The sequence below is a fragment of the Staurois parvus genome, unplaced genomic scaffold, assembly GCF_062004578.1.
Source record: "Staurois parvus isolate SC_StPar_1 unplaced genomic scaffold, SC_StPar_1.0 ptg000390l, whole genome shotgun sequence".
Classification (NCBI taxonomy): Eukaryota; Metazoa; Chordata; class Amphibia; order Anura; family Ranidae; genus Staurois; species Staurois parvus.
Genome location: NW_028318186.1, coordinates 4,808,984 through 4,832,358, shown reverse-complemented (window position 1 = coordinate 4,832,358; position 23,375 = coordinate 4,808,984). Strand labels below are relative to the sequence as shown.

The following is a 23,375-nucleotide window of genomic DNA, read 5'->3' as shown; positions in this document are numbered from 1 at the left end:
ACAGGGATTTGCTCTGAAGGATGTTTCTTATTACCATATGAGATGACAAAGCTCCAATAGCTTTTGGTTCGCAATCATGAGTTAACCACTCTGCCATTTCTCTCGCTATGCAGCACAGCACATCTGAGAAAAGAGTGCTGATTTTCATGTTGGAGGAGAGTATAGAAGGTTGACTGTTAGCCTTTGGAATGATGATTCTACCAGTAATCACAGGGACTTGTTCTGACAAGTGCTTTTGTAGTCTTTTTATAGTCCCTGTATGTAACTTCCATTTTTAGGGCATACCCTTAGGTTGTTGTCTGACAGGTCTACAATTTGTACCCTTGAACCAGGTTTTTGTACTCATTATAGGTGATTATTATTTTTTTGCATTTTTAACTTGTGTTATTGTATACATTTTTTTTTCTTTTTTTTGCCTCTATTTATTGGTATTGTTGCCTTATTCCCCAATAAACAATCCTTCTTTCATTTTCAGTGTGTCAGGAAATGTAGTAAACTCTTAGAAGTGATTTCTTGGCAAAGCACCTGATTAGGTTTCCAACGGTGAACTTTTTCAAAGTTGGCAGAACGGCATTTCATTGTCAAGCCAACAGTGCCAAGAAATCGACTTTGGCACAGCTTTTTGACCTTCTGCTCTCACGCTTGTACGAAAGGATCACGTGGTGATATTACTTCAAGTAGATGAAATGACTTCTTGATTTAACAAGAGGCATTTGTTAGTTGCTGAAAGCAGCCTATATTTTCATCTTATGTTGTGTGTTTTAAAACCTTTTTCAGAGCTTTCAATTGTCACAACTGCTATAAATGTTTACCAGGAGTGGGGTTCGAACCCACGTGGATATTCATCCATTGGATCTTAAGTCCAACGCCTTAACCACTCGGCCATCCTGGTGATTGTTATCTGTCCCCTGAGAGAGAGTGCTTTTTTTCACTTTGATGTAAACCACTGCAGGTGGCCTTTTACCATTCATTTTTGACTCTGCCATTCACAACAGGAATTTGCTCTGAAGGATGTTTCTTATTACCATATGAGATGACAAAGCTCCAATAGCCTTTGGTTCGCAATCATGAGTTAACCACTCTGCCATTTCTCTCGCTATGCAGCACAGCACATCTGAGAAAAGAGTTCTGATTTTCATGTTGGAGGAGAGTATAGAAGGTTGACTGTTAGCCTTTGGAATGATGATTCTACCAGTAAGCACAGGGACTTGTTCTGACAAGTGCTTTTGTAGTCTTTTTATAGTCCCTGTATGTAACTTCCATTTTTAGGGCATACCCTTAGGTTGTTGTCCGACAGGTCTACAATTTGTACCTTTGAACCAGGTTTTTGTACTCATTATAGGTGATTATTATTTTTTTGCGTTTTTAACTTGTGTTATTGTATACATTTTTTTTTTTTTTTTTGCCTCTATTTATTGGTATTGTTGCCTTATTCCCCAATAAACAATCCTTCTTTAATTTTCAGTGTGTCAGGAAATGTAGTAAACTCTTAGAACTGATTTCTTGGCAAAGCACCTGATTAGGTTTCCAAGGGTGAACTTTTTCAAAGTTGGCAGAACGGCATTTCATTGTCAAGCCAACAGTGCCAAGAAATCGACTTTGGCACAGCTTTTTGACCTTCTGCTCTCACGCTTGTACGAAAGGATCACGTGGTGATACTACTTCAAGTAGATGAAATGACTTCTTGATTTAACAAGAGGCATTTGTTAGTTGCTGAAAGCAGCCTATATTTTCATCTTATGTTGTGTGTTTTAAAACCTTTTCAGAGCTTTCAATTGCCACAACTGCTATAAATGTTTACCAGGAGTGGGGTTCGAACCCACGTGGATATTCATCCATTGGATCTTAAGTCCAACGCCTTAACCACTCGGCCATCCTGGTGACTGTTGTTTGGACACTGTGAGAGAGTGCTTTTTTTCACTTTGTCGAAAACCAGTGCAGGTGGCCTGTTACCATTCATTTTTGACTCTGCCATTCACAACAGGGATTTGCTCTGAAGGATGTTTCTTATTACCATATGAGATGACAAAGCTCCAATAGCCTTTGGTTCGCAATCATGAGTTAACCACTCTGCCATTTCTCTCGCTATGCAGCACAGGACATCTGAGAAAAGAGTTCTGATTTTCATGTTGGAGGAGAGTATAGAAGGTTGACTGTTAGCCTTTGGAATGATGATTCTACCAGTAATCACAGGGACTTGTTCTGACAAGTGCTTTTGTAGTCTTTTTATAGTCCCTGTATGTAACTTCCATTTTTAGGGCATACCCTTAGGTTGTTGTCCGACAGGTCTACAATTTGTACCCTTGAACCAGGATTTTGTACTCATTACAGGTGATTATTATTTTTTTGCGTTTTTAACTTGTGTTATTGTATACATTTTTTTTTCTTTTTTTTGCCTCTATTTATTGGTATTGTTGCCTTATTCCCCAATAAACAATCCTTCTTTCATTTTCAGTGTCAGGAAATGTAGTCAACTCTTAGAACTGATTTCTTGGCAAAGCACCTGATTAGGTTTCCAACGGTGAACTTTTTCAAAGTTGGCAGAACGGCATTTCATTGTCAAGCCAACAGTGCCAAGAAATCGACTTTGGCACAGCTTTTTGACCTTCTGCTCTCACGCTTGTACGAAAGGATCACGTGGTGATATTACTTCAAGTAGATGAAATGACTTCTTGATTTAACAAGAGGCATTTGTTAGTTGCTGAAAGCAGCCTATATTTTCATCTTATGTTGTGTGTTTTAAAACCTTTTTCAGAGCTTTCAATTGTCACAACTGCTATAAATGTTTACCAGGAGTGGGGTTCGAACCCACGTGGATATTCATCCATTGGATCTTAAGTCCAACGCCTTAACCACTCGGCCATCCTGGTGATTGTTATCTGTCCCCTGAGAGAGAGTGCTTTTTTTCACTTTGATGTAAACCACTGCAGGTGGCCTTTTACCATTCATTTTTGACTCTGCCATTCACAACAGGAATTTGCTCTGAAGGATGTTTCTTATTACCATATGAGATGACAAAGCTCCAATAGCCTTTGGTTCGCAATCATGAGTTAACCACTCTGCCATTTCTCTCGCTATGCAGCACAGCACATCTGAGAAAAGAGTGCTGATTTTCATGTTGGAGGAGAGTATAGAAGGTTGACTGTTAGCCTTTGGAATGATGATTCTACCAGTAAGCACAGGGACTTGTTCTGACAAGTGCTTTTGTAGTCTTTTTATAGTCCCTGTATGTAACTTCCATTTTTAGGGCATACCCTTAGGTTGTTGTCCGACAGGTCTACAATTTGTACCCTTGAACCAGGTTTTTGTACTCATTATAGGTGATTATTATTTTTTTGCATTTTTAACTTGTGTTATTGTATACATTTTTTTTTCTTTTTTTTGCCTCTATTTATTGGTATTGTTGCCTTATTCCCCAATAAACAATCCTTCTTTAATTTTCAGTGTGTCAGGAAATGTAGTAAACTCTTAGAAGTGATTTCTTGGCAAAGCACCTGATTAGGTTTCCAACGGTGAACTTTTTCAAAGTTGGCAGAACGGCATTTCATTGTCAAGCCAACAGTGCCAAGAAATCGACTTTGGCACAGCTTTTTGACCTTCTGCTCTCACGCTTGTACGAAAGGATCACGTGGTGATACTACTTCAAGTAGATGAAATGACTTCTTGATTTAACAAGAGGCATTTGTTAGTTGCTGAAAGCAGCCTATATTTTCATCTTATGTTGTGTGTTTTAAAACCTTTTTCAGAGCTTTCAATTGCCACAACTGCTATAAATGTTTACCAGGAGTGGGGTTCGAACCCACGTGGATATTCATCCATTGGATCTTAAGTCCAACGCCTTAACCACTCGGCCATCCTGGTGACTGTTGTTTGGACACTGTGAGAGAGTGCTTTTTTTCACTTTGTCGAAAACCAGTGCAGGTGGCCTGTTACCATTCATTTTTGACTCTGCCATTCACAACAGGGATTTGCTCTGAAGGATGTTTCTTATTACCATATGAGATGACAAAGCTCCAATAGCCTTTGGTTCGCAATCATGAGTTAACCACTCTGCCATTTCTCTCGCTATGCAGCACAGGACATCTGAGAAAAGAGTTCTGATTTTCATGTTGGAGGAGAGTATAGAAGGTTGACTGTTAGCCTTTGGAATGATGATTCTACCAGTAATCACAGGGACTTGTTCTGACAAGTGCTTTTGTAGTCTTTTTATAGTCCCTGTATGTAACTTCCATTTTTAGGGCATACCCTTAGGTTGTTGTCCGACAGGTCTACAATTTGTACCCTTGAACCAGGTTTTTGTACTCATTATAGGTGATTATTATTTTTTTGCGTTTTTAACTTGTGTTATTGTATACATGATTTTTTTTCTTTTTTTTTGCCTCTATTTATTGGTATTGTTGCCTTATTCCCCAATAAACAATCCTTCTTTAATTTTCAGTGTGTCAGGAAATGTAGTAAACTCTTAGAAGTGATTTCTTGGCAAAGCACCTGATTAGGTTTCCAACGGTGAACTTTTTCAAAGTTGGCAGAACGGCATTTCATTGTCAAGCCAACAGTGCCAAGAAATCGACTTTGGCACAGCTTTTTGACCTTCTGCTCTCACACTTGTACGAAAGGATCACGTGGTGATATTACTTCAAGTAGATGAAATGACTTCTTGATTTAACAAGAGGCATTTGTTAGTTGCTGAAAGCAGCCTATATTTTCATCTTATGTTGTGTGTTTTAAACCTTTTTCAGAGCTTTCAATTGTCACAACTGCTATAAATGTTTACCAGGAGTGGGGTTCGAACCCACGTGGATATTCATCCATTGGATCTTAAGTCCAACGCCTTAACCACTCGGCCATCCTGGTGATTGCTATCTGTCCCCTGAGAGAGAGTGCTTTTTTTCACTTTGATGTAAACCACTGCAGGTGGCCTTTTACCATTCATTTTTGACTCTGCCATTCACAACAGGAATTTGCTCTGAAGGATGTTTCTTATTACCATATGAGATGACAAAGCTCCAATATCTTTTGGTTCGCAATCATGAGTTAACCACTCTGCCATTTCTCTCGCTATGCAGCACAGGACATCTGAGAAAAGAGTGCTGATTTTCATGTTGGAGGAGAGTATAGAAGGTTGACTGTTAGCCTTTGGAATGATGATTCTACCAGTAAGCACAGGGACTTGTTCTGACAAGTGCTTTTGTAGTCTTTTTATAGTCCCTGTATGTAGCTTCCATTTTTAGGGCATACCCTTAGGTTGTTGTCCGACAGGTCTACAATTTGTACCCTTGAACCCGGTTTTTGTACTCATTATAGGTGATTATTTTTTTTTGCATTTTTAACTTGTGTTATTGTATACATGTTTTTTTTTCTTTTTTTTTGCCTCTATTTATTGGTATTGTTGCCTTATTCCCCAATAAACAATCCTTCTTTAATTTTCAGTGTGTCAGGAAATGTAGTAAACTCTTAGAACTGATTTCTTGGCAAAGCACCTGATTAGGTTTCCAACGGTGAACTTTTTCAAAGTTGGCAGAACGGCATTTCATTGTCAAGCCAACAGTGCCAAGAAATCGACTTTGGCACAGCTTTTTGACCTTCTGCTCTCACGCTTGTACGAAAGGATCACGTGGTGATATTACTTCAAGTAGATGAAATGACTTCTTGATTTAACAAGAGGCATTTGTTAGTTGCTGAAAGCAGCCTATATTTTCATCTTATGTTGTGTGTTTTAAAACCTTTTTCAGAGCTTTCAATTGCCACAACTGCTATAAATGTTTACCAGGAGTGGGGTTCGAACCCACGTGGATATTCATCCATTGGATCTTAAGTCCAACGCCTTAACCACTCGGCCATCCTGGTGACTGTTGTTTGTTCACTGTGAGAGAGTGCTTTTTTTCACTTTGTCGAAAACCAGTGCAGATGGCCTGTTACCATTCATTTTTGACTCTGCCATTCACAACAGGGATTTGCTCTGAAGGATGTTTCTTATTACCATATGAGATGACAAAGCTCCAATAGCTTTTGGTTCGCAATCATGAGTTAACCACTCTGCCATTTCTCTCGCTATGCAGCACAGCACATCTGAGAAAAGAGTTCTGATTTTCATGTTGGAGGAGAGTATAGAAGGTTGACTGTTAGCCTTTGGAATGATGATTCTACCAGTAATCACAGGGACTTGTTCTGACAAGTGCTTTTGTAGTCTTTTTATAGTCCCTGTATGTAACTTCCATTTTTAGGGCATACCCTTAGGTTGTTGTCCGACAGGTCTACAATTTGTACCTTTGAACCAGGTTTTTGTACTCATTATAGGTGATTATTATTTTTTTGCGTTTTTAACTTGTGTTATTGTATACATTTTTTTTTCTTTTTTTTGCCTCTATTTATTGGTATTGTTGCCTTATTCCCCAATAAACAATCCTTCTTTCATTTTCAGTGTCAGGAAATGTAGTAAACACTTAGAACTGATTTCTTGGCAAAGCACCTGATTAGGTTTCCACGGGAGAACTTTTTCAAAGTTGGCAGAACGGCATTTCATTGTCAAGCCAACAGTGCCAAGAAATCGACTTTGGCACAGCTTTTTGACCTTCTGCTCTCACGCTTGTACGAAAGGATCACGTGGTGATACTACTTCAAGTAGATGAAATGACTTCTTGATTTAACAAGAGGCATTTGTTAGTTGCTGAAAGCAGCCTATATTTTCATCTTATGTTGTGTGTTTTAAAACCTTTTTCAGAGCTTTCAATTGCCACAACTGCTATAAATGTTTACCAGGAGTGGGGTTCGAACCCACGTGGATATTCATCCATTGGATCTTAAGTCCAACGCCTTAACCACTCGGCCATCCTGGTGACTGTTGTTTGGACACTGTGAGAGAGTGCTTTTTTTCACTTTGTCGAAAACCAGTGCAGGTGGCCTGTTACCATTCATTTTTGACTCTGCCATTCACAACAGGGATTTGCTCTGAAGGATGTTTCTTATTACCATATGAGATGACAAAGCTCCAATATCTTTTGGTTCGCAATCATGAGTTAACCACTCTGCCATTTCTCTCGCTATGCAGCACAGGACATCTGAGAAAAGAGTTCTGATTTTCATGTTGGAGGAGAGTATAGAAGGTTGACTGTTAGCCTTTGGAATGATGATTCTACCAGTAATCACAGGGACTTGTTCTGACAAGTGCTTTTGTAGTCTTTTTATAGTCCCTGTATGTAACTTCCATTTTTAGGGCATACCCTTAGGTTGTTGTCCGACAGGTCTACAATTTGTACCCTTGAACCAGGTTTTTGTACTCATTATAGGTGATTATTATTTTTTTGCGTTTTTAACTTGTGTTATTGTATACATGATTTTTTTTCTTTTTTTTTGCCTCTATTTATTGGTATTGTTGCCTTATTCCCCAATAAACAATCCTTCTTTAATTTTCAGTGTGTCAGGAAATGTAGTAAACTCTTAGAAGTGATTTCTTGGCAAAGCACCTGATTAGGTTTCCAACGGTGAACTTTTTCAAAGTTGGCAGAACGGCATTTCATTGTCAAGCCAACAGTGCCAAGAAATCGACTTTGGCACAGCTTTTTGACCTTCTGCTCTCACGCTTGTACGAAAGGATCACGTGGTGATATTACTTCAAGTAGATGAAATGACTTCTTGATTTAACAAGAGGCATTTGTTAGTTGCTGAAAGCAGCCTATATTTTCATCTTATGTTGTGTGTTTTAAAACCTTTTTCAGAGCTTTCAATTGTCACAACTGCTATAAATGTTTACCAGGAGTGGGGTTCGAACCCACGTGGATATTCATCCATTGGATCTTAAGTCCAACGCCTTAACCACTCGGCCATCCTGGTGATTGCTATCTGTCCCCTGAGAGAGAGTGCTTTTTTTCACTTTGATGTAAACCACTGCAGGTGGCCTTTTACCATTCATTTTTGACTCTGCCATTCACAACAGGAATTTGCTCTGAAGGATGTTTCTTATTACCATATGAGATGACAAAGCTCCAATATCTTTTGGTTCGCAATCATGAGTTAACCACTCTGCCATTTCTCTCGCTATGCAGCACAGGACATCTGAGAAAAGAGTGCTGATTTTCATGTTGGAGGAGAGTATAGAAGGTTGACTGTTAGCCTTTGGAATGATGATTCTACCAGTAAGCACAGGGACTTGTTCTGACAAGTGCTTTTGTAGTCTTTTTATAGTCCCTGTATGTAGCTTCCATTTTTAGGGCATACCCTTAGGTTGTTGTCCAACAGGTCTACAATTTGTACCCTTGAACCCGGTTTTTGTACTCATTATAGGTGATTATTTTTTTTTGCATTTTTAACTTGTGTTATTGTATACATGTTTTTTTTTCTTTTTTTTTGCCTCTATTTATTGGTATTGTTGCCTTATTCCCCAATAAACAATCCTTCTTTAATTTTCAGTGTGTCAGGAAATGTAGTAAACTCTTAGAAGTGATTTCTTGGCAAAGCACCTGATTAGGTTTCCAACGGTGAACTTTTTCAAAGTTGGCAGAACGGCATTTCATTGTCAAGCCAACAGTGCCAAGAAATCGACTTTGGCACAGCTTTTTGACCTTCTGCTCTCACGCTTGTACGAAAGGATCACGTGGTGATATTACTTCAAGTAGATGAAATGACTTCTTGATTTAACAAGAGGCATTTGTTAGTTGCTGAAAGCAGCCTATATTTTCATCTTATGTTGTGTGTTTTAAAACCTTTTTCAGAGCTTTCAATTGCCACAACTGCTATAAATGTTTACCAGGAGTGGGGTTCGAACCCACGTGGATATTCATCCATTGGATCTTAAGTCCAACGCCTTAACCACTCGGCCATCCTGGTGACTGTTGTTTGTTCACTGTGAGAGAGTGCTTTTTTTCACTTTGTCGAAAACCAGTGCAGATGGCCTGTTACCATTCATTTTTGACTCTGCCATTCACAACAGGGATTTGCTCTGAAGGATGTTTCTTATTACCATATGAGATGACAAAGCTCCAATAGCTTTTGGTTCGCAATCATGAGTTAACCACTCTGCCATTTCTCTCGCTATGCAGCACAGCACATCTGAGAAAAGAGTTCTGATTTTCATGTTGGAGGAGAGTATAGAAGGTTGACTGTTAGCCTTTGGAATGATGATTCTACCAGTAATCACAGGGACTTGTTCTGACAAGTGCTTTTGTAGTCTTTTTATAGTCCCTGTATGTAACTTCCATTTTTAGGGCATACCCTTAGGTTGTTGTCCGACAGGTCTACAATTTGTACCTTTGAACCAGGTTTTTGTACTCATTATAGGTGATTATTATTTTTTTGCGTTTTTAACTTGTGTTATTGTATACATTTTTTTTTCTTTTTTTTGCCACTATTTATTGGTATTGTTGCCTTATTCCCCAATAAACAATCCTTCTTTCATTTTCAGTGTCAGGAAATGTAGTAAACTCTTAGAACTGATTTCTTGGCAAAGCACCTGATTAGGTTTCCACGGGAGAACTTTTTCAAAGTTGGCAGAACGGCATTTCATTGTCAAGCCAACAGTGCCAAGAAATCGACTTTGGCACAGCTTTTTGACCTTCTGCTCTCACGCTTGTACGAAAGGATCACGTGGTGATATTACTTCAAGTAGATGAAATGACTTCTTGATTTAACAAGAGGCATTTGTTAGTTGCTGAAAGCAGCCTATATTTTCATCTTATGTTGTGTGTTTTAAAACCTTTTTCAGAGCTTTCAATTGCCACAACTGCTATAAATGTTTACCAGGAGTGGGGTTCGAACCCACGTGGATATTCATCCATTGGATCTTAAGTCCAACGCCTTAACCACTCGGCCATCCTGGTGACTGTTGTTTGGACACTGTGAGAGAGTGCTTTTTTTCACTTTGTCGAAAACCAGTGCAGGTGGCCTGTTACCATTCATTTTTGACTCTGCCATTCACAACAGGGATTTGCTCTGAAGGATGTTTCTTATTACCATATGAGATGACAAAGCTCCAATAGCCTTTGGTTCGCAATCATGAGTTAACCACTCTGCCATTTCTCTCGCTATGCAGCACAGGACATCTGAGAAAAGAGTTCTGATTTTCATGTTGGAGGAGAGTATAGAAGGTTGACTGTTAGCCTTTGGAATGATGATTCTACCAGTAATCACAGGGACTTGTTCTGACAAGTGCTTTTGTAGTCTTTTTATAGTCCCTGTATGTAACTTCCATTTTTAGGGCATACCCTTAGGTTGTTGTCCGACAGGTCTACAATTTGTACCCTTGAACCAGGTTTTTGTACTCATTATAGGTGATTATTATTTTTTTGCGTTTTTAACTTGTGTTATTGTATATAGAGATGAGCGAATCGAAGTATCCGAAGTGGAATTCGAGTCGAATATCGGAAAAATTTCGATTCGTGCCGAATCCGAAAAATAGCCTAATTCGGACGCGCGAATCGAAATTTTTCAGAAAATGGCGGCTGACATGTGCGGCGACGGAGCGGGGATGTCTGGGAAGGCGCGCAGACAAGGCGCGCTGACCCATAATGCATTCCTCAACTACATGTGATCGCATCAGCCTATCAGCAGCCAGCCAGCCAGCACTGTGTAATGGTCGAGCTATAAATAGCGGCCATTTTGGAATTCTTCATTTGCCTGCAGATATTGAACAGAGGCAGACCGCTCTGTACTAGGGACAGGGACAGAGTTTGGGCCACAGAAACGATAATTGGGGACAGAGAAAAGTTACTTAGGGACAGAGAACCATTACTCAGGGACACAGACTTGTTAATGAGGGCCACAGAATCGTTATTTAGGGACAAAGAAACGCTAGTTAGGGCCACAGAATTCATAATCAGGGACAGACAGAATTGTTACTCAGTGCCAGAGAATTGTTACTTAGGGCCACAGAAACGTTATTAGGGCCACAGAATTGTTACTCAGGGACAGACAGAATTGTTACTGAGTGCCAGAGAATTGTTACTCAGGGACAGACAGAATTGTTACTGAGTGCCAGAGAATTGTTACTTAGGGCCACAGAAACTTTAATTAGGGCCACAGAATTTTTACTCAGGGACAGACAGAATTGTTACTCAGTGCCAGAGAATTGTTACTCAGGGACAGACAGAATTGTTACTGAGTGCCAGAGAATTGTTACTTAGGGTCACAGAAACTTTACTTAGGGCCACAGAATTTTTACTCAGGGACAGACAGAATTGTTACTGAGTGCCAGAGAATTGTTACTCAGGGACAGACAGAATTGTTACTGAGTGCCAGAGAATTGTTACTTAGGGCCACAGAAACTTTACTTAGGGCCACAGAATTATTACTCGCACAGACACAGAATTGTTACTCGCACAGACACAGAATTGTTACTGAAGGCCACAGAACTGTTACTTAGGGCCACAGAATTGTTACTCGCACAGACACAGAATTGTTACTCGCACAGACACAGAATTGTTACTCAGGGCCACAAAACTGTTACTTAGGGACAAAGAAACGCTAGTTAGGGCCACAGAATTCATACTCAGGGACAGACAGAATTGTTACGGAGTGCCAGAGAATTGTTACTCTGGGCCACAGAAACTTTACTTAGGGCCACAGAATTTTTACTCAGGGACAGACAGAATTGTTACTGAGTGCCAGAGAATTGTTACTCAGGGACAGACAGAATTGTTACGGAGTGCCAGAGAATTGTTACTCAAGGCCACAGAAACTTTACTTAGGGCCACAGAATTTTTACTCAGGGACAGACAGAATTGTTACTGAGTGCCAGAGAATTGTTACTCAGGGACAGACAGAATTGTTACGGAGTGCCAGAGAATTGTTACTTAGGGCCACAGAAACTTTACTTAGGGCCACAGAATTGTTACTCGCACAGACACAGAATTGTTACTCGCACAGACACAGAACTGTTACTGAGGGCCACAGAAACTTTACTTAGGGACAAAGAAACGCTAGTTAGGGCCACGGAATTCATACTCAGGGACAGACAGAATTGTTACGGAGTGCCAGAGAATTGTTACTCAGGGCCACAGAAACTTTACTTAGGGCCACAGAATTTTTACTCAGGGACAGACAGAATTGTTACTGAGTGCCAGAGAATTGTTATTCAGGGACAGACAGAATTGTTACGGAGTGCCAGAGAATTGTTACTCAGGGACAGACAGAATTGTTACTGAGTGCCAGAGAATTGTTACTTAGGGCCACAGAAACTTTAATTAGGGCCACAGAATATTTACTCAGGGACAGACAGAATTGTTACTGAGTGCCAGAGAATTGTTACTCAGGGACAGACAGAATTGTTACCGAGTGCCACAGAATTTTTACTCAGGGACAGACAGAATTGTTACTGAGTGCCAGAGAATTGTTACTCAGGGACAGACAGAATTGTTACGGAGTGCCAGAGAATTGTTACTCAGGGACAGACAGAATTGTTACTGAGTGCCAGAGAATTGTTACTTAGGGCCACAGAAACTTTAATTAGGGCCACAGAATTTTTACTCAGGGACAGACAGAATTGTTACTGAGTGCCAGAGAATTGTTACTCAGGGACAGACAGAATTGTTACGGAGTGCCAGAGAATTGTTACTCAGGGCCACAGAAACTTTACTTAGGGCCAGAGAATTTTTACTCAGGGACAGACAGAATTGTTACTGAGTGCCAGAGAATTGTTACTCAGGGACAGACAGAATTGTTACTGAGTGCCAGAGAATTGTTACTCAGGGCCCCAGAAACTTTACTTAGGGCCACAGAATTTTTACTCAGGGACAGACAGAATTGTTACTGAGTGCCAGAGAATTGTTACTCAGGGACAGACAGAATTGTTACTGAGTGCCAGAGAATTGTTACTTAGGGCCACAGAAACTTTACTTAGGGCCACAGAATTGTTTCTCGCACAGACACAGAATTGTTACTCGCACAGACACAGAATTGTTACTGAGGGCCACAGAACTGTTACTTGGGGCCACAGAAACGTTAATCAGGGACACAGAATTGTTACTGAGGGCCACAGAACTGTTACTTAGGGCCACAGAATTGTTACTCGCACAGACACAGAATTGTTACTCAGGGACACAGAATTGTTACTCAGCGACACATAATCGTTTAATTAAAGAGTATGTCAGACAACATGCAGAGGAGTGGCAGAGGAGGCAATGTTTTAGGAGCAAGCAGACGTGGCAGCAGAGGAAGGGGTCGAGGCAGCACTATTCGCAGCCAGAGGCCAGTGCTCCCGGTGTCATCCAGCGGTCGTGTCTCCACCGACAACCCTGCCGTCGTCGATTGGTTGGCTCGGTCGTCTTCCTCTTCCCAGGTCACCTCTGACACCTACAGCCAACGGTCGGTGGGTACGTCAGACACAACCGTTAGTTGGCATGGCCCGGGACCAAGCCCACTGAAATCACGTGTCCTCTACCTGCCCCTGTCCTTTGGTGTTCCCTCACCAAGCGAAGTATCGCATGCTGTGGGCTCAGCCCCACTGTACAGTGAGGAAGAGCTAACAGAGGGCGGTCAGGAACGGGGGGAGACATCCGCCTTTTCAGCAGCCAGGCGAAGAAGTAGTGGCGAGGAGAGTGGCTCGGTAGCCGGTCTAGAGACAGGTCTGTCTCCTGACCCAGACGCAGCCGAGGGGGCTAGTAGTGAGGCGGAGACCCTACTTGATGATGAGGAGGTTGATCGCACTTGGCAGCCTCGTCGTCATCAGGCAATTTCTTCCGCATCATCAGGAGAAGAGGGTGGCAGCTTGGCAGCGAGCAAAACAGTCGGTGGGTTGCCCAGGAGACAGCAGCAGGGTCGCAGCAGTGTCAGTGGAGCCAAACGTCCACGGAGTAGAGCACCAGCTCCACTGCAGCCTACCACCACGGCCAGTAGTGGTGCCGGTGTGCACGGAGGAAGCAGCAGTCAGCCAGTGAGGAGTATCGGGGGCAAAGTTTCCTACTCGGCGGTGTGGCAATTTTTCGTCAAGCCGCCCGAGGAAGTAAACGTAGCCGTATGTCGACTATGTGGCCAGAAAGTCAAGCGTGGCCAGGGGGCCCATGTTGGGACTACAGCGTTGCGGCAGCATATGCAGCGTCGCCATTTGGTGGCCTGGGAAAACCGTGATAAAGATACGGCGGTTCTGCCCGCCCCAGCCCCCGCTCCATCACCCGCTCCGTTACTTGCTCCATCACCCGACGTCAATCGCCCTCCATCAGCCAGTCAAGGCTCCAACACCTCTGCTGAGGGGAGTTGTCGCTCGTTGGCATCTTCCGCTCGTTCAGATGCTCCTTCTCCTGCTACTCCTCTTCACGGATTCCGTCAGCAGTCTTTCTTGGAATCCGTTTCCAAGAGACAACAGTTTGCGAGCACGCACCCGACGGTGCAAAAGCTGAACGTCCTCCTGTCCAAGTTGCTGGTGCTGCAGTCCCTCCCTTTCCAAGTGGTGGACTCAGCACCTTTCAGAGAAATGATGGCTTGTGCCGCGCCGCGGTGGAGAGTGCCAAGCCGTCATTTCTTCGCCAAAAAGGCAGTGCCAGCCCTGCATTCACATGTAGAAGACATGGTGGGCCAGTCTTTGAGCATGTCGGTCTCTGCCAAAGTGCACGGCAGCGCCGACGTGTGGAGCTGTAACTATGGTCAGGGACAGTACATGTCATTTACGGCCCACTGGGTGAACGTGGTGCCGTCACAGCCGCACCAGCAACTTGGACAGGTCACGCCGCTTTTGCCTCCACGTTTGCACGTCCTTGGTCCGGCAAAGATGTCCGCCTCTACCACCTCTTCTTCCGCCGTGTCCTCAGCCGCCACCCCCGTGCCAAGTCCCATTACCCGACCGGCATATCACATGTGCAGGGCGCAACGGTGTCACGCTGTTCTGCACCTGGTATGCCTTGGCGAACGTAGTCACACAGGGGAGGAACTTCTGAGTGTAATGAACAGAGAAATCGACAGATGGCTGTCTCCGCGCAAACTGAAAATCGGAACCATGTTGACCGACAACGGAAAGAACATGGTGTCTGCTCTGCGTCAAGGAAGGTTGTGCCATGCGCCATTCATGGCTCACGTGTTCAATCTGGTTGTCAAGCGGTTCTTAAAATCCACCATCCCACTGCAAGACATCCTTAAAATGTCACGTAAACTTTGCATGCATTTCAGCCATTCCTACACCGCAAAGCACACCCTCCTTGAGCTGCAGCGGCAGAACGGAATTCCACAGCATCGCCTGATCTGCGACGTTGCAACAAGGTGGAATTCAACCCTACACATGTTAGACCGCCTTTACGAACAGCGAAAGGCCATCACCGATTTCCTGATGTTACAAGCGGATAAAGGTACTCCCCTGTGTAACTTCGATGTCAGCCATTGGCAGCTCATGCGTGACACCTGCCGCTTGCTCAGGCCCTTTGAGGAGGCCACGCTATTCGTGAGTCGGCAGGACTATGGGATGAACGACGTCATTCCTCTGTTGCACGTCCTTGAACAAATGCTGTTAACAATGGCTGGTCAGGGTGCGGTAGACGTGGCGCACAGATCTCAACGCCACATGACCCCTGTGGGGGCAGGACAGGAAGAAGAGGAGGAGGTAGAGGAGGACATTTGTGCTCAGGAATTATTGAGTGAAATGGGTGGTTTTTCCACTCAGCGGACAGGAGTGGAGGAGCAGGAGCATCTGGTAGAGGAGGAGGAGACAGAGGACCCAGACGCACCGTGGCAGTATGCTGTGGAGATGGAGGCAGGGAGTCCCTCGCATTCCTTGGCACAAATGGCCCATAGCATGCTCGGTTGCTTGCGTAGCGACAGCCGAATAATAACCATCAGACAGAGGGATGACTTTTGGCTGTCCACCTTGTTGGACCCTCGCTACCGTTCCAAAATGGTGGCCTTTTTCACACCTGCTGAGAGGGAGGCCAAAATAACGTACTATAAAAACCACCTATGTAGTCAGTTGGTCTCTGCCTTTGTGCGCCAACGTCCATCCTCAGACACTGTGGGCCCTGTGCGCTCGCGTTCCGCTGCCATGGCAGCAGGGGAGGGGTGGGGTGGTAGGAGCAGTGGCAGCTCCACCAGCAGCGGCTGCCTCAGTCTGCAGTCGATGATGAGTAGCTTTCTTCACCAGCGCAGTGAGGAAACTACTAACCAGCCGCAGCAGCAGCAGCAGCATCAGGTGGACCTGGAGCAGGACCTCAAACAACAGGCTTGGGCCTACTTGGACAGCACCCTGCCAACCGAGGTAGACAATCCCCTTGACTACTGGGCAACGAAACTTGACCTTTGGCCCCAACTAGCTGAATTTGCCCTTGAAAGGCTGTCATGCCCGGCCAGTAGCGTGGCATCGGAGCGCGTGTTTAGTGCGGCAGGAGGTATTGTAACTCCGCGGAGGACACGACTGTCCACCCAAAGTGTGGAGAGACTCACGTTTGTGAAAATGAATCAGGCGTGGATTAGTCTGGATTTCAAACCACCAGTTCCTGACACAACTGACTAAATCCGCCATGAATCATGCCTCAAACATGTGCCACTTTGAGGTCTCCTCACACACTGCTGGTGTGTTTAATTTTTTGACATAGGGTGCTGGCAGATTATGGGCCTCCTATAGCTGCTGCCAGGCCCCTAATCTGCCATAGGCCCCTATATACCGCTTCCTCATGCTGCTGCCAGGTCCAGAGTCTCTCATGGGTCCCTGTACGGCCTCCCATTGCTGCTGTCTCCATCGCCACACTCTGCCATGTGCCACTTTCAGGTCTCCTCACACACTGCTGGTGTGTAGAATTTTTTGACATAGGGTGTTGGCAGATTACGGGCCTCCCATTGCTGCTGCCAGGCCCCTAATCTGCCATAGGCCCCTATATACCGCTTACTCATGCTGCTGCCAGGTCCAGAGTCTGTCATGGGTCCCTGTACGGCCTCCCATTGCTGCTGTCTCCATCGCCACACTCTGCCATGTGCCACTTTCAGGTCTCCTCACACTGCTGGTGTGTTTAATTTTTTGACATAGGGTGCTGGCAGATTATGGGCCTCCTATAGCTGCTGCCAGGCCCCTAATCTGCCATAGGCCCCTATATACCGCTTCCTCATGCTGCTGCCAGGTCCAGAGTCTCTCATGGTTCCCTGTACGGCCTCCCATTGCTGCTGTCTCCATCGCCACACTCTACCATGTGCCACTTTCAGGTCTCCTCACACACTGCTGGTGTGTAGAATTTTTTGACATAGGGTGTTGGCAGATTACGGGCCTCCCATTGCTGCTGCCAGGCCCCTAATCTGCCATAGGCCCCTATATACCGCTTCCTCATGCTGCTGCCAGGTCCAGAGTCTGTCATGGGTCCCTGTACGGCCTCCCATTGCTGCTGTCTCCATCGCCACACTCTGCCATGTGCCACTTTCAGGTCTCCTCACACACTGCTGGTGTGTAGAATTTTTTGACATAGGGTGCTGGCAGATTATGGGCCTCCCATAGCTGCTGCCAGGCCCCTAATCTGCCATGGGCCCCTATATACCGCCTCCTCATGCTGCTGCCAGGTCCACAGTGTCTCATGCCATGTGCCACTTTCAGGTCTCCTCACACTGCTGGTGTGTTGAATTTTTTGACATAGGGTGCTGGCAGATTATGGGCCTCCTATAGCTGCTGCCAGGCCCCTAATCTGCCATAGGCCCCTATATACCGCTTCCTCATGCTGCTGCCAGGTCCAGAGTCTGTCATGGGTCCCTGTACGGCCTCCCATTGCTGCTGTCTCCATCGCCACACTCTGCCATGTGCCACTTTCAGGTCTCCTCACACACTGCTGGTGTGTAGAATTTTTTGACATAGGGTGCTGGCAGATTATGGGCCTCCCATAGCTGCTGCCAGGCCCCTAATCTGCCATGGGCCCCTATATACCGCCTCCTCATGCTGCTGCCAGGTCCAGAGTCTGTCATGGGTCCCTGTACGGCCTCCCATTGCTGCTGTCTCCATCGCCACACTCTGCCATGTGCCACTTTCAGGTCTCCTCACACTGCTGGTGTGTTTAATTTTTTGACATAGGGTGCTGGCAGATTATGGGCCTCCTATAGCTGCTGCCAGGCCCCTAATCTGCCATAGGCCCCTATATACCGCTTCCTCATGCTGCTGCCAGGTCCAGAGTCTGTCATGGGTCCCTGTACGGCCTCCCATTGCTGCTGTCTCCATCGCCACACTCTGCCATGTGCCACTTTCAGGTCTCCTCACACACTGCTGGTGTGTAGAATTTTTTGACATAGGGTGTTGGCAGATTACGGGCCTCCCATTGCTGCTGCCAGGCCCCTAATCTGCCATAGGCCCCTATATACCGCTTCCTCATGCTGCTGCCAGGTCCAGAGTCTGTCATGGGTCCCTGTACGGCCTCCCATTGCTGCTGTCTCCATCGCCACACTCTGCCATGTGCCACTTTCAGGTCTCCTCACACACTGCTGGTGTGTAGAATTTTTTGACATAGGGTGCTGGCAGATTATGGGCCTCCCATAGCTGCTGCCAGGCCCCTAATCTGCCATGGGCCCCTATATACCGCCTCCTCATGCTGCTGCCAGGTCCACAGTGTCTCATGCCATGTGCCACTTTCAGGTCTCCTCACACTGCTGGTGTGTTGAATTTTTTGACATAGGGTGCTGGCAGATTACGGGCCTCCCATTGCTGTTGCCAGGCACGTAATCTGCCATGGGCCCCCGTACCGACTCCTCATGCTGTGACGTTGCAACAAGGTGGAATTCAACCCTACATATGTTAGACCGCCTTTACGAACAGCGAAAGGCCATCACCGATTTCCTGATGTTAAAAGCGGATAAAGGTACTCCCTGTGTAACTTAGATGTCAGCCATTGGCAGCTCATGCGTGACACCTGCGCTTGCTCAGGCCCTTTGAGGAGGCCACGCTATTCGTGAGTCGGCAGGACTATGGGATGAACGACGTCATTCCTCTGTTGCACGTCCTGGAACAAATGCTGTTAACAATGGCTGGTCAGGGTGCGGTAGACGTGGCGCACAGATCTCAACGCCACATGACCCCTGTGGGGGCAGGACAGGAAGAAGAGGAGGAGGTAGAGGAGGACATTTGTGCTCAGGAATTATTGAGTGAAATGGGTGGTTTTTCCACTCAGCGGACAGGAGTGGAGGAGCAGGAGCATCTGGTAGAGGAGGAGGAGGAGGAGACAGAGGACCCAGACGCACCGTGGCAGTATGCTGTGGAGATGGAGGCAGGGAGTCCCTCGCATTCCTTGGCACAAATGGCCCATAGCATGCTCGGTTGCTTGCGTAGCGACAGCCGAATAATAACCATCAGACAGAGGGATGACTTTTGGCTGTCCACCTTGTTGGACCCTCGCTACCGTTCCAAAATGGTGGCCTTTTTCACACCTGCTGAGAGGGAGGCCAAAATAACGTACTATAAAAACCACCTATGTAGTCAGTTGGTCTCTGCCTTTGTGCGCCAACGTCCATCCTCAGACACTGTGGGCCCTGTGCGCTCGCGTTCCGCTGCCATGGCAGCAGGGGAGGGGTGGGGTGGTAGGAGCAGTGGCAGCTCCACCAGCAGCGGCTGCCTCAGTCTGCAGTCGATGATGAGTAGCTTTCTTCACCAGCGCAGTGAGGAAACTACTAACCAGCCGCAGCAGCAGCAGCAGCAGCAGCATCAGGTGGACCTGGAGCAGGACCTCAAACAACAGGCTTAGGCCTACTTGGACAGCACCCTGCCAACCGAGGTAGACAATCCCCTTGACCTTTGGCCCCAAATAGCTGAATTTGCCCTTGAAAGGCTGTCATGCCCGGCCAGTAGCGTGGCATCGGAGCGCGTGTTTAGTGCGGCAGGAGGTATTGCAACTCCGCGGAGGACACGACTGTCCACCCAAAGTGTGGAGAGACTCACGTTTGTGAAAATGAATCAGGCGTGGATTAGTCTGGATTTCAAACCACCAGTTCCTGACACAACTGACTAAATCCGCCATGAATCATGCCCCAAACATGTGCCACTTTCAGGTCTCCTCACACTTCTGGTGTGTTCCATTTTTTGTCATAGGGTGCTGGCAGATTACGGGCCTCCCATAGCTGCTGCCAGGCCCCTAATCTGCCATGGGCCCCTATACCGCCTCCTCATGCTGCTGCCAAGTCCAGAGTCTCTCATGGGTCCCTGTACGGCCTCCCATTGCTGCTGTCTCCATCGCCACACTCTGCCATGTGCCACTTTCAGGTCTCACACACTGCTGGTGTGTAGAATTTTTTGACATAGGGTGCTGGCAGATTACGGGCCTCCCATAGCTGCTGCCAGGCCCCTAATCTGCCATAGGCCCCTATATACCGCCTCCTCATGCTGCTGCCAGGTCCAGAGTGTGTCATGGGTCCCTGTACGGCCTCCCATTGCTGCTGTCTCCATCGCCACACTCTGCCATGTGCCACTTTCAGGTCTCCTCACACTGCTGGTGGGTTCCATTTTTTGTCATAGGGTGCTGGCAGATTACGGGCCTCCCATAGCTGCTGCCAGGCCCCTAATCTGCCATGGGCCCCTGTTGTCGCTTGTTGGCATATTCCGCTCGTTCAGATGCTCCTTCTCCTGCTACTCCTCTTCACGGATTCCGTCAGCAGTCTTTCTTGGAATCCGTTTCCAAGAGACAACAGTTTGCGAGCACGCACCAGACGGTGCAGAAACTGAACGTCCTCCTGTCCAAGTTGCTGCTGCCAGGCTCGTAATCTGTCATGCGCCCCTGTACCGCCTCCTCATGCTGCTGCCAGGTCCAGAGTGTGTCATGGGCCCCCGTACCGACTCCAAATGCTGCTGCCAGGCCCGTAATCTGTCATGGGCCCCTGTACCGCCTCCCCATGCTGCTGCCACGTCCAGATTGTGTCATGGGTCCCTGTACGGCCTCCCATTGCTGCTGCCAGGCCTGTAATCTGCCATGGGCCCCCGTACCGACTCCTCATGCTGCTGCCAGGCCCGTAATCTGCCATGGGCCCCTGTACCGCCTCCTCATGCTGCTGCCAGGTCCAGAGTGTGTCATGGGTCCCTGTACGGCCTCCCATTGCTGCTGTGTCTGCCATGTGCCACTTTCAGGTCTCCTCACACTGCTGGTGGTTTCCATTTTTGTCATAGGGTGCTGTATGGCCTCCCATTGCTGCTGCCTCCACCGCCACACTGTGGCTCCACACTCTGGTTTTGGCCCCGTGACTACCCAAATGAGTGAAGTGTGCGGTGATTCTAAGATCGACAGCACTCATCTGCATGTCATACTGCCTGACAGTATTATTTCTCTTCCCCAGCAGACTCCAAGGGCATTTAAATTAAAGGTACAGTGTTCAGCACTAATATTAAGTCTCTCTGAAGCCTAGAAACACCCTTTTTTAAGTTAAATTCACAGCGAATATATTCGACTCGAATCAAAATTTTTCTACGAATTCGCCGAATCAGTCGAATCGAATTTTTGAATACTTCGCTCATCTCTAATTGTATACATTTTTTTTTCTTTTTTTTGCCTCTATTTATTGGTATTGTTTTCTTATTCCCCAATAAACAATCCTTCTTTCATTTTCAGTGTGTCAGGAAATGTAGTAAACTCTTAGAAGTGATTTCTTGGCAAAGCACCTGATTAGGTTTCCAACGGTGAACTTTTTCAAAGTTGGCAGAACGGCATTTCATTGTCAAGCCAACAGTGCCAAGAAATCGACTTTGGCACAGCTTTTTGACCTTCTGCTCTCACGCTTGTACGAAAGGATCACGTGGTGATATTACTTCAAGTAGATGAAATGACTTCTTGATTTAACAAGAGGCATTTGTTAGTTGCTGAAAGCAGCCTATATTTTCATCTTATGTTGTGTGTTTTAAAACCTTTTTCAGAGCTTTCAATTGTCACAACTGCTATAAATGTTTACCAGGAGTGGGGTTCGAACCCACGTGGATATTCATCCATTGGATCTTAAGTCCAACGCCTTAACCACTCGGCCATCCTGGTGACTGTTGTTTGTTCACTGTGAGAGAGTGCTTTTTTTCACTTTGATGTAAACCACTGCAGGTGGCCTTTTACCATTCATTTTTGACTCTGCCATTCACAACAGGAATTTGCTCTGAAGGATGTTTCTTATTACCATATGAGATGACAAAGCTCCAATAGCTTTTGGTTCGCAATCATGAGTTAACCACTCTGCCATTTCTCTCGCTATGCAGCACAGCACATCTGAGAAAAGAGTTCTGATTTTCATGTTGGAGGAGAGTATAGAAGGTTGACTGTTAGCCTTTGGAATGATGATTCTACCAGTATACACAGGGACTTGTTCTGACAAGTGCTTTTGTAGTCTTTTTATAGTCCCTGTATGTAACTTCCATTTTTAGGGCATACCCTTAGGTTGTTGTCCGACAGGTCTACAATTTGTACCTTTGAACCAGGTTTTTGTACTCATTATAGGTGATTATTATTTTTTTGCGTTTTTAACTTGTGTTATTGTATACATTTTTTTTTTTTTTTTTGCCTCTATTTATTGGTATTGTTGCCTTATTCCCCAATAAACAATCCTTCTTTCATTTTCAGTGTCAGGAAATGTAGTAAACTCTTAGAACTGATTTCTTGGCAAAGCACCTGATTAGGTTTCCAAGGGTGAACTTTTTCAAAGTTGGCAGAACGGCATTTCATTGTCAAGCCAGCAGTGCCAAGAAATCGACTTTGGCACAGCTTTTTGACCTTCTGCTCTCACGCTTGTACGAAAGGATCACGTGGTGATACTACTTCAAGTAGATGAAATGACTTCTTGATTTAACAAGAGGCATTTGTTAGTTGCTGAAAGCAGCCTATATTTTCATCTTATGTTGTGTGTTTTAAAACCTTTTTCAGAGCTTTCAATTGCCACAACTGCTATAAATGTTTACCAGGAGTGGGGTTTGAACCCACGTGGATATTCATCCATTGGATCTTAAGTCCAACACCTTAACCACTCGGCCATCCTGGTGACTGTTGTTTGTCCCCTGAGAGAGAGTGCTTTTTTTCACTTTGACGTAAACCACTGCAGGTGGCCTGTTACCTTTCATTTTTGACTCTGCCATTCACAACAGGGATTTGCTCTGAAGGATGTTTCTTATTACCATATGAGATGACAAAGCTCCAATAGCCTTTGGTTCGCAATCATGAGTTAACCACTCTGCCATTTCTCTCACTATGCAGCACAGGACATCTGAGAAAAGAGTGCTGATTTTCATGTTGGAAGAGAGTATAGAAGGTTGACTGTTAGCCTTTGGAATGATGATTCTACCAGTAAGCACAGGGACTTGTTCTGACTATTGCTTTTGTAGTCTTTTTATAGTCCCTGTATGTAACTTCCATTTTTAGGGCATACCCTTAGGTTGTTGTCCGACAGGTCTACAATTTGTACCCTTGAACCAGGTTTTTGTACTCATTATAGGTGATTATTATTTTTTTGCGTTTTTAACTTGTGTTATTGTATACATGATTTTTTTTCTTTTT

General features: G+C 45.3%; 12 non-coding genes across 12 annotated transcripts; all 12 read right to left on the bottom strand.

Moving 5' to 3' along the window:
* Positions 1-809: 809 nt before the first annotated feature.
* On the bottom strand, positions 810-892 carry TRNAL-UAA (transfer RNA leucine (anticodon UAA)). The gene has a single exon. It is a non-coding gene; the product is annotated as a tRNA-Leu (tRNA).
* A 906-nt stretch (positions 893-1,798) lies between these two features.
* TRNAL-UAA (transfer RNA leucine (anticodon UAA)) lies at positions 1,799-1,881 on the bottom strand. The gene has a single exon. It is a non-coding gene; the product is annotated as a tRNA-Leu (tRNA).
* Positions 1,882-2,787: 906 nt separating this feature from the next.
* Positions 2,788-2,870, bottom strand: TRNAL-UAA (transfer RNA leucine (anticodon UAA)). Its single transcript has one exon. It is a non-coding gene; the product is annotated as a tRNA-Leu (tRNA).
* Positions 2,871-3,778: 908 nt separating this feature from the next.
* On the bottom strand, positions 3,779-3,861 carry TRNAL-UAA (transfer RNA leucine (anticodon UAA)). Its single transcript has one exon. It is a non-coding gene; the product is annotated as a tRNA-Leu (tRNA).
* A 910-nt stretch (positions 3,862-4,771) lies between these two features.
* TRNAL-UAA (transfer RNA leucine (anticodon UAA)) lies at positions 4,772-4,854 on the bottom strand. Its single transcript has one exon. It is a non-coding gene; the product is annotated as a tRNA-Leu (tRNA).
* Positions 4,855-5,764: 910 nt separating this feature from the next.
* TRNAL-UAA (transfer RNA leucine (anticodon UAA)) lies at positions 5,765-5,847 on the bottom strand. The gene has a single exon. It is a non-coding gene; the product is annotated as a tRNA-Leu (tRNA).
* A 906-nt stretch (positions 5,848-6,753) lies between these two features.
* Positions 6,754-6,836, bottom strand: TRNAL-UAA (transfer RNA leucine (anticodon UAA)). Its single transcript has one exon. It is a non-coding gene; the product is annotated as a tRNA-Leu (tRNA).
* A 911-nt stretch (positions 6,837-7,747) lies between these two features.
* Positions 7,748-7,830, bottom strand: TRNAL-UAA (transfer RNA leucine (anticodon UAA)). Its single transcript has one exon. It is a non-coding gene; the product is annotated as a tRNA-Leu (tRNA).
* Positions 7,831-8,740: 910 nt separating this feature from the next.
* On the bottom strand, positions 8,741-8,823 carry TRNAL-UAA (transfer RNA leucine (anticodon UAA)). The gene has a single exon. It is a non-coding gene; the product is annotated as a tRNA-Leu (tRNA).
* A 906-nt stretch (positions 8,824-9,729) lies between these two features.
* TRNAL-UAA (transfer RNA leucine (anticodon UAA)) lies at positions 9,730-9,812 on the bottom strand. Its single transcript has one exon. It is a non-coding gene; the product is annotated as a tRNA-Leu (tRNA).
* Positions 9,813-21,792: 11,980 nt separating this feature from the next.
* TRNAL-UAA (transfer RNA leucine (anticodon UAA)) lies at positions 21,793-21,875 on the bottom strand. Its single transcript has one exon. It is a non-coding gene; the product is annotated as a tRNA-Leu (tRNA).
* A 905-nt stretch (positions 21,876-22,780) lies between these two features.
* TRNAL-UAA (transfer RNA leucine (anticodon UAA)) lies at positions 22,781-22,863 on the bottom strand. The gene has a single exon. It is a non-coding gene; the product is annotated as a tRNA-Leu (tRNA).
* Between the last annotated feature and the right edge of the window lie 512 nt (positions 22,864-23,375).